The following is a 9630-nucleotide window of genomic DNA, read 5'->3' as shown; positions in this document are numbered from 1 at the left end:
CTTCATTTTTTCTTTGGTGCGCAGCAGGGATTCAAAACCTGAAGTCTTAAAAGACATGGCACAGCACAGATCTTCTCCCCTTCTCCAACCTGCTGGTGAAAGGCATTTGGCTGGCACCCGCAGGGTCTTTTGTCCTTGACGAGGCAATAAACCCTCTTCCAAAAGTACTCCAGGAAGGGGATCATTCTTTCCCAGTGTGCCCCGGAGATCGCTACAGCACAGTCCACACTCCAATGCCAACTCCCACCTCCCCAGGAGTGCCTGCCATGGCTCTGCTCTGGTGAAAGTATCGTGCTTCCAAAACCTCAGTTGCAGCTCAAAAAGCTGTTTGCAAAAAAAGAACTGGGACACTCAGTACTTTTTACTCTCCAGTCCATGGTACAGAAAGGTTTTTCTCTTGTGCTAAATTGATGCCACACTACCTCAATCCCTTTCTCTTTCTCTCCTTTTTTTCTCTTCACAGAAAGGGTTCCCTCCTCTCAGTGGCTCTTGTGTTCCCTCCCTCCCCAGTTTACATTCACCCACCTCAAACCTGCCATGCTGTCTCCTTCCAACTGTGGAGAAGTTTCTGCCATTTGTAGACAGATTTCTTGGGTCTTCAGAGTGATCTGACCTCAATACAGCTGTGTTGAGGGACGAGGAAAGGCCAGAGTCCCCCTACTTCTTCACCATCTTGACTCATCCTCCCAGAACTGATTTTTTATACTTTGATATTGTCGGATTTTTAAAAAGTCAAGTTTATACATAAACTATGACAGAAGCTGAGAGGTGTTCTTTGTCCTTTCACAAGCCATTGTAGGGATTCTCAACTTTTGGTGAGATGGAAACCTATTGGTAGTCTATTATACAGAAATGAAGCATGAACAGAATCATACTTTTGACATGAAAATTCTGGTATGTTAAAAATACACTGCAATATGGGTAGAGACAAGGACGGAGAACAGAAAAGTCACTTGGGAAACTATTGCAATAATCCAGATGAAAAATAATGGTGGCTCGGGTCAAAGATTTAGTCCTCAACAGTTAGAAAAGAGTTCCCACTAATTTTAGAAATTTTCTAAAACATCTGTAGATGGACCATGTGTGGAGGCAGTGGAATAAACATATTAGAAGCTCGGCTTTGAGTATAGTCAATTAGATACGTGTGTTAAGACATTCCAGGTGAAGATGTCAAAGGGGTAACTGTCTATATGAAGCTGGATTGCAGGGGAAAGAAGATTGCAGGTATATAATTGGGAAGCATTAACATATAAATGACATTTAAAGGTCACCAAGGGAATTAGCATAAATAGAAAAGAAAAGAAATCCAGATACTGATCCCCCGTAAGCCCAAACAGTGTGACTGAGAGTCAAGGAAGAAGCAGTTAAGGTGCATGAAAGAATTATATTTTTAGAAAGAAAAAAAAAAAACCAACAGAGAGTATAATTTCCTCAAAGCTACAAATACATCAAATGATGATAGTAGATCAAATAAAATAAAACAGAGAAATAACTATGGAAATCTGTTATTGGGATTCATTGGTGACCTGGAGAAGAGCCCATTTTGGTTGAGTGTTGGCAACGAAAACCTGTAGGTGGAGGTTCAGTAAAGAATGGGAAAATTTATTTATTTTTTTTTTTATTTTTATTTTTTAAATTTTTTTTTCAACGTTTTTTATTTATTTTTGGGACAGAGAGAGACAGAGCATGAATGGGGGAGGGGCAGAGAGAGAGGGAGACACAGAATCGGAAACAGGCTCCAGGCTCCGAGCCATCAGCCCAGAGCCTGACGTGGGGCTCGAACTCACAGACCGCGAGATCGTGACCTGGCTGAAGTCGGACGCTTAACCGACTGCGCCATCCAGGCGCCCCAAGAATGGGAAAATTTAAATTGGAAAAAGTGAGTATAGACAAGGAGATAAGCGGAGCAGTCCTGGAAGGGATGTAAAGTTAAGAAAGGTGTTTTTATCGTTGTTGTTATTTGTTTGTTTGTACAAAAGAAGTTCATGTCTATGTACTTAGGGAAGATTCCAGTAGAGAGGGAAAACTTGGTGACAAGAGAAAGGGAAAATTGCTGAGCAAAGACATTGTCTGTGATAGATGATGTGATCTAGTTCACAAGGTGAGAGGGTGAAGATGTGTGGCAGAGAAGGACAATATACAAGTTCAGATGCAGGTGGATTATTGGAAGTAGGGTGGGGGCTTGTGGAAAGTCTCTTCTGATTGTCCCTATCTTCTCAGTGAACTAGGTGGCAAGGTCATTAACTGAGGTAGTAGGGAGTGGAAAAGAAGGGATGAAATACTTGTGGGGAAACTTCTGAGTATAAATGGAATAGTGAAATGTAATATTATTGTCAAGCAACTTGAAAGCACATAATCAAGGTTTATGATTAGGAATTTTTTTTTTAAATTTTTTTTTTTTCTCCAACGTTTTTTTTTATTTATTTTTGGGACAGAGAGAGACAGCATGAACGGGGGAGGGGCAGAGAGAGAGGGAGACACAGAATCGGAAACAGGCTCCAGGCTCCGAGCCATCAGCCCAGAGCCTGACGCGGGGCTCGAACTCACGGACCGCGAGATCGTGACCTGGCTGAAGTCGGACGCTTAACCGACTGCGCCACCCAGGCGCCCCTATGATTAGGAATTTTAATTGAGAGCAGGCTATGGGTGTGGGGGTGTGGGGGGGTGCATGGGTACGTGTGTGTTCTAGCCACATGTGGTGTACAAGTGTATATGTGGAATAACAAAAGGTTAGCAAGTCTTTCCATAATATAATGATGAAATCAGAGAAGGTTGAGAAGTTTGGAATTATAAGCTAGTAAAAGAGAATGAGGTCACGCTAGGTGTGAGGTACAGAGAAAATGTTAGGACCAATGTTTTGTAAGTGTTCTGGGTTGAACTGTGTCCCCCAAAAGATACGTTCAAGACCTAACCCCTGGTATCCATGAATGTGACCACATTTGGAAGTAGTCTCTGCAGATGTAATCAAATTAACATGCGGTCATGCTAGATTAGGGTGGCCATAATGTAATAACTGGTGACCTTATAAGGAAAGGAAATCCGAAACAGACACAGAGGTAAGACAGCCATGTGAAGACACAGGTGGAGAATGGCACTATGCTGCCACAAACTAAAAAGCACCAAGAAGCCTAGAAACCACCAAATCTAAAAAAAGGCAAGGAAGGATACCTCTGCATGGCCCTGCTGACCCTTGATTATGGACTTCTTAACTCTTGATTATGGTCTCCAGAATTGTGACAGAATAAATGCCTGTTGTTTGAAACCGCACAGTTCATGATATGTTGTTATATAGCAGTCCTGGTGAACTAACACAGTAAGTCAGAACAACATCAAAGTTGTAGCCGAACCAGAGATATTTAGCCATGGAGACAGGAAGTGATGGCTGGACCGCTCAGGATGGAGTGCTTATCTATGGCAGAGTGGTAGATGGAATGTGAAGATCATCAGATAAGAGAACTTCAAGAAACTGAGATGCCAGGGAATTGCAAGGATTATCTTTGTGGATGTTAAAATCATCAAAAACGAAGCCAATAGTGACATTAGAGAGAGTGATGCAAATGTGGAAGTCTAAATATGACACTAACACTGGAAACTGATTTTAGGGTTTTAGATGACAACAAAAAAGAGGGAAATGGGTAGAATCCTCTGATGACGTAAGATTTAAAGCTGATATTATTTTGTACGTTTAAAAGCATCATTTAATTGGTAACAATATGTATTCTTCAAACTGAATTTGTGTGTAGCCTTATATTTGACATTTATCCATATAAATATATGTTCACCAATTTCTGCCATGTAGTAGCCCATTGAAAGCTATGCCAGATTATTTATCAATTCCCCTGTTAATAGATGTCTGTTTTTTCTAGTTCTTAATATTAAAAGCAAAACTCTCTTTCATTGTTTTTTTTTGTTTTTATCTTACTGCACCTATAATTTTGTGTCCATTATTTTATTATGTATTTATTTATTTATTTATCTATCTATTTAGAGAAAAAAAGAAAGCCTTTAGTCAAAATCTTTACAATAAAATAATTATAATTATAAATGGAATGGAAATGAATAGTTTTCCAAGCAAATCTAATACACAAATATGCCATCTTTTAGAGTAAAATGCCAGTTCAACATTCTTAAACAGCTGTGTGAGACAACGGCTCTGCTTTGTGCGAAACATGATAAGCAAAATTAAGAAAAAACTGCAAAATTCTTTAGTTACTCAAGGAAATTGCCTAAAAAGAAAATAGTACAAGAAAAAAAAAAAAAAGGAGTACATTCTAGTATTTGATTTGTATACAGAGGCTAGCATGACCAGCACTAATGTAAGCCTCATACCTGCTAAATAAATCCTTGGATAGTTTCAGTTTGAAGTTAATAGCTGAAGTCCTAGAAACTGTGCTTTTCTGCAGCCACGTGGCCAAAAAGGTAGATGTTATCATAAAGGTGCCTACAAAATCTTCACTAATGTGTTGAGCAGCACGACAGATATTTCAAATAAATTCTTTTTGACATTTTATTCTTTACATGAGGTCTAGTGAGGTCAAGGGAAAGAATCAATGAGCAGCACAGTATGTAGACAACATCAGGACTGAGGCCGAGTTCTCGCATTAAATCGGGGTTACAAGCACAGAATCTATGTGAGAACTTTGTTATGAGACTTTCAAGATACTCTTCATGCTCTTCAGAGGCGTTGATATGACTAAATAATTCTCTTGGTGCATTGGGCAAGAACTGATTTCTAAAATTATGCAACATTACAAGGTCATCCAAGACATCTCTTTTTTTTTTTTTTTTTTTTTTTTTGCCTGAGAATGACAGTGTTTTATTTCTTTTTTTTTTTATTTTTATTTATTTATTTATTTATTTATTTATTTATTTATTTTTTAATATATGAAATTTACTGTCAAATTGGTTTCCATACAACACCCAGTGCTCATCCCAAAAGGTGCCCTCCTCAATACCCATCACCCACCCTGCCCTCCCTCCCACCCCCCATCAACCCTCAGACATCTCTTTTTTTCATCAAGATAGAATCTCCTTTTTTAGTGTTCTTGTACAGAAGATAAACTTTGCTATTTCCCTTGGTGACTCATCTAGGATACCTTGGACATAAAGTAGTTTATTCCCTCCTCTGGGTTGGCATTAAAGGTGAGGCTACCTTCATCCAGCCGCATATACAATTTTCTGAAAGAAAATCCTGGGGGAGGGTTCTTACTATACATGGAACAGTGACCCCAGGTGGATTGACACAACTCTCGCCAGAGAAGTTCATCATTTGCAAGGTCCTGCCAAACGCATGACCCTAGGCAGAAGTCCGTTGCATTCAGGTAGGACAAGAGGGTAAAGCTTAGCTCGGGGCTAACATTTCCAGATTAATGAATTTTTCCTGATCTTTAGCTTCCTGTGCCTTCAAAGGATGATATATATCAATGCCTCCTTGGACTTGTTTACGACGACTGGTGTTAGACGTCCATCCTGCTCTGCTGTCTGCTGAAGTAGCTGGGTTCTCTATGGCCTTCCTGCTGTAGCTGCTGGTGTCCCGCCACTCTCCACAGCCCCTCACCAATCTGCAAGTTGTTAGAAACAGGCTCACTTGACTCTGGAGGTAGGGAAGGTGGGGGGGGTGGGGGAGGGCAAGCATGGAATCTATAGGTCAGGCTATCAGGAAAGACAGGCTGGAACTCTCTGGAATGGGCTGAAACTGCCCTCCGCAAGCAAAATTTCTTCTTCTGGGCCTGCCATTATTTTAAAATTGTGCCTCCTGTCTTTCTTGGCTGACCCGTCCTTTCTGAATTTTTTTTTCTCTTTTATTAGCCTTTGCAAAAACCTGGCTTTTTTTTTTTAATATATATTCTTTGTTTTTTCTTTGTTTCCTAGAAGTGATAATTTATTATTTTTTTTATTTTATCGTATTTATTTGCATATTTCTAGATGTTGTGGGAGCACTATTATGGATATTATTTCACTGTTTGATGTAGAATAAACATTTACGTCGTTTATTCTGATTTTTCTCAATTTTTAAAAAAAAAATCACTAGAGATTTTAAATTTCTATGGTTTTGCTACATTTCACAAGTATAGATATCCTCTCCATTCAGTTATTAATATTTTATAATTCCAGTGAGTTATTCTTTGAATTCAGTTTTAACTAATAACATGGAGAATGTTACATACAATTTCAGTTGTATGTTGTTTTGTTTCTTGCATGCCCCTTTTTTCTTCTAAGCTTTAGGTCTCTTTTTTTGAGATTCATCTTCTACTAATTCCTTCAACAGTGTTAAAGCCCCTTATGCCTTGGTATACAAATATTTTTATTTTCTAGTCAGTCCTGAATCACAGACATTCAGGTAGAAGTATACAGTGTCTGCCTGATAAATTATTTTTTTGCTATTAATGACTCCCTTTATCTGTATAAAAGTATATTAATTGTATATTAACATTATTATATGTGTAATACTTGGCTGATCCCTTCCCATTTCTTGAATTTTAAACTTTCTTCGTTATTTTTTTTTTTGGTATGATTCTTTTAAATAAAATTTGTTACTTTACCAGACCTAACATTCTCTGTATTTAAAGAGGCAGATTTATATTTGGACATATTTCAATTTGTTTTGTTTTGTAGATCTACTCATCATGTTTTCTTTGTTCTTTTTACTTTATTGACTTCTTTAAAACTGATACACATTTATCTATTTTCTTTTCCCCATTATAATTTCAGTTGTTATTTGTATTCCAAATTTTGTGTATGTGTACCTGACACTTTTTACCTCTTTCTAGAAATAGATCATTCTTCATTGTACAAATCAATGAGTTTTCACAAAGTGAGCATGTCCTTATAACCAGCCTCCAGATTAAGAAGCCAAAAATTCCAAACATTCCAGAAAATCCTCGGTGCTTCCTGCCAGTCACTATCTGTAGTTGCTTAGCTTTCTGTGTGGCATGTTAACCTAATTCCTTAGATTCATTCCCCAGTTAACAAATTCTCTGTTTAGCTCCAACTAATCTCTTTAGTCTTTCTGTTGAGTTTTCAGTTCCATTATTGTACACATACTATTCACAAGTTCTATTTTATTTTTTCACATTTGTTCTTTTCTTCCTTTATTAGCTCTTCGGTTGTTTTAAGTCAATTAGCTCTTCGATAGTGTATATTTAATGGTATCCTTATTATTCTCCTATTTTAGCTTTTAACTTCAATTTCCGTTTCTTGCAACTACTAACACCCTCATGGAGGCTCCCTTATCATGTTTTAAAATTGAGTTTTATGAGTTAATTTTCATCAACCTTTTTTTTTTTCACATCTCATCATATTCTTTCAGTTTCCTTGTTTCTGACAAGGTTATATAGATTTCAGTATTCTAGGGGAAATTGTAGGTGAATATTATCAATTTGAAAGCTGGGTTTAGACCTGTTTGGCCCCAAGCCTTTGATTTTTCCTAGCTGACTTTACACCTTTTTACTCAAGACTGTAGACAGAACAGAAATTTTATGGCCACATCTTTGTTTGTGTATAGAGTTTTTCTAGTTCACTTTTAATGGATGGAGAATATCTATGAAAAGATTTTCAAGCAGTATTTTACACAGCCTGAGGCCATTTTTTTTGTCTTCCTGTGTAGATTAGAAGGCTAGGCTTCAGCCTCTAAAGCCTAAATATACGGTCAAAATCTCTATGGGCTATAGGGCCATCAACACACCATGTTAATTTTTATTATTCTCTGTACTGCTGAATCGTTCCTTTCATTCCTTTGTGTTTGACTAGATATTATTTTTTAGAGTGTTATTGTACATATAATCTCATCTTAGTAGCAGATAGGAAATTCTCTGAGTCAGCTTAGGGCATCGTGTTTTTAATAAAAGAAAGGAGTATAAACACTCGACTAACTTTTCCTATTAAAGACAGTAGGCGGCTGGACTCATCTGTGTCTCCTTTACTATGCTTAATCTTCATGACCCCTATTCTCTTTTGCACATTTCTCACTAGCCTCTGTTGTTACTCCCCAAACAACCAGAGACCTAATCTCCTCACTCATATGCGGCAGTTCTTCCATTTCACTCCAAACACCAAAACTCTTTCCTGAACTTCAGTTTCATCAAATGTAATTCCCAGGAATAATTTCTCTAATTATAGACTTAGGAAAATCAATTTACCACTCTATTTTTAAAAATTAGTTTTTAACCGTTGATTTTTCAATAGCATGTTGTAGAAAAGACACTCTCATTGTTAGAGAAAACAAAAACAAAAAGCCCATGGGGCGCCTGGGTGGCTCAGTCGGTTCAGTGACCAACCTCGGCTCAGGTCATGATCTCAAGGTTTGTGAGTTTGAGCCCCGCGTCGGGCTCTGTGCTGACAGCTCAGAGCCTGGAACCTGCTTCTGATGCTGTGTCTCCCTCTCTCTCTGCCCCTCCCCCACTCATGCTCTGTCTCTGTCTCAGAAATAAATAAACATAAAAATTAAGCAACAATAACAACAACAACAACAACAAAAGCCCACAAAAGACCTAACATGCTCTATAAGATTTATAACTCCAAGGTAAGAAAGGACTGGAAAATCATGCACACAAAACTGTAAGGAGACATAAAACTATCATGAAAACCATGGTTACGCCACAATCCTTGATTAGCTGGAATAGCAGTTTGGTATACATCTTATACCATATGTAAAGCCATTAGTCAGCAGAGTAAAATCATTCCAATACTGATTAGAATGATTCAGTTTGATGCAAATTGAAATAATCCGATTTGCTGATTTCAGATTTTCATATTTACTTTCTTTTGCTCATATGTTCTCTAGAGTCAAAGAGTTTTCCTATATGATTTCTTCAAGCTATTTGGTTTAATGTTTCAAAACTATGATCATTAAAAGTGAGGCTTTTTGTCGCACAACATTGTGAATGTACTCAAGGCCACTGAATTGTGCACCTCAGAAGGTTAATTTTATGTTATGTGAATTTCACCATAATAAAAAAAAAAAGTGGGATTTTTCTCACCACCAATGTTGACAGAGTACAAACAATTTCTACTTATGCACTGAATTCACTCCTGACTTAGTCCTTGCTTAAGTTCATACTTAAGCAAGAGGTGGAAATAAGACCTCTGAGAGACTGTGTCTGGCATCCCCTCATTTTTGCACCCAATTTCCCATTAATATGTACATTCTATTAATATGCACATTAATATGTACGCTACTACCTGATTTTCACCTGTGCAATTCCGGGAACAGCTCTAATGACAGTTTCCCTGTTTGACAAATACCTTAAGCTTTCTGCAGTATTAAAAGTGGAGATAAAAAAAACTTCCTCTTAGGGCACATATTCATGTCGGTTAAGCGTCTGACTCTTGATTTCAGCTCAGGTCATGATCTCCAGGTTCGTGAGTTCAGGGCCCACATGAGGCTCTGTGTGCAGTGTAGAGCCTGCTTAAGATTCTCTCCCCCTTGCTCTCATGCTCTCTCTCTCTCAAAAAAAATTAAATGAATGAATAAATAAATAAATAAACCTCTGAATACTCTAAGAAAATTCAATTAATATAAACTCCATGAGACAAAGACCATATTAGCTATTCCACAAATATATTAATTGGATGAATTAATGAATCAAAAAGTGTATTTTACTTACATATTTGGCATCTGTATTTTTATTC

At 37.6% G+C, this 9630-nt stretch overlaps 1 pseudogene; it reads right to left on the bottom strand.

Annotated features, from left to right (window-relative positions):
• Window positions 1-4021: 4021 nt before the first annotated feature.
• LOC131508018 (F-box only protein 8-like) lies at window positions 4022-7938 on the bottom strand (annotated as a pseudogene).
• Between the last annotated feature and the right edge of the window lie 1692 nt (window positions 7939-9630).

This window comes from Neofelis nebulosa, chromosome 3, assembly GCF_028018385.1.
Source record: "Neofelis nebulosa isolate mNeoNeb1 chromosome 3, mNeoNeb1.pri, whole genome shotgun sequence".
Lineage (NCBI taxonomy): Eukaryota > Metazoa > Chordata > Mammalia > Carnivora > Felidae > Neofelis > Neofelis nebulosa.
The sequence above is the reverse complement of the archived record's forward strand: the minus strand, read 5'-3'. Positions and strand labels throughout refer to the sequence as shown.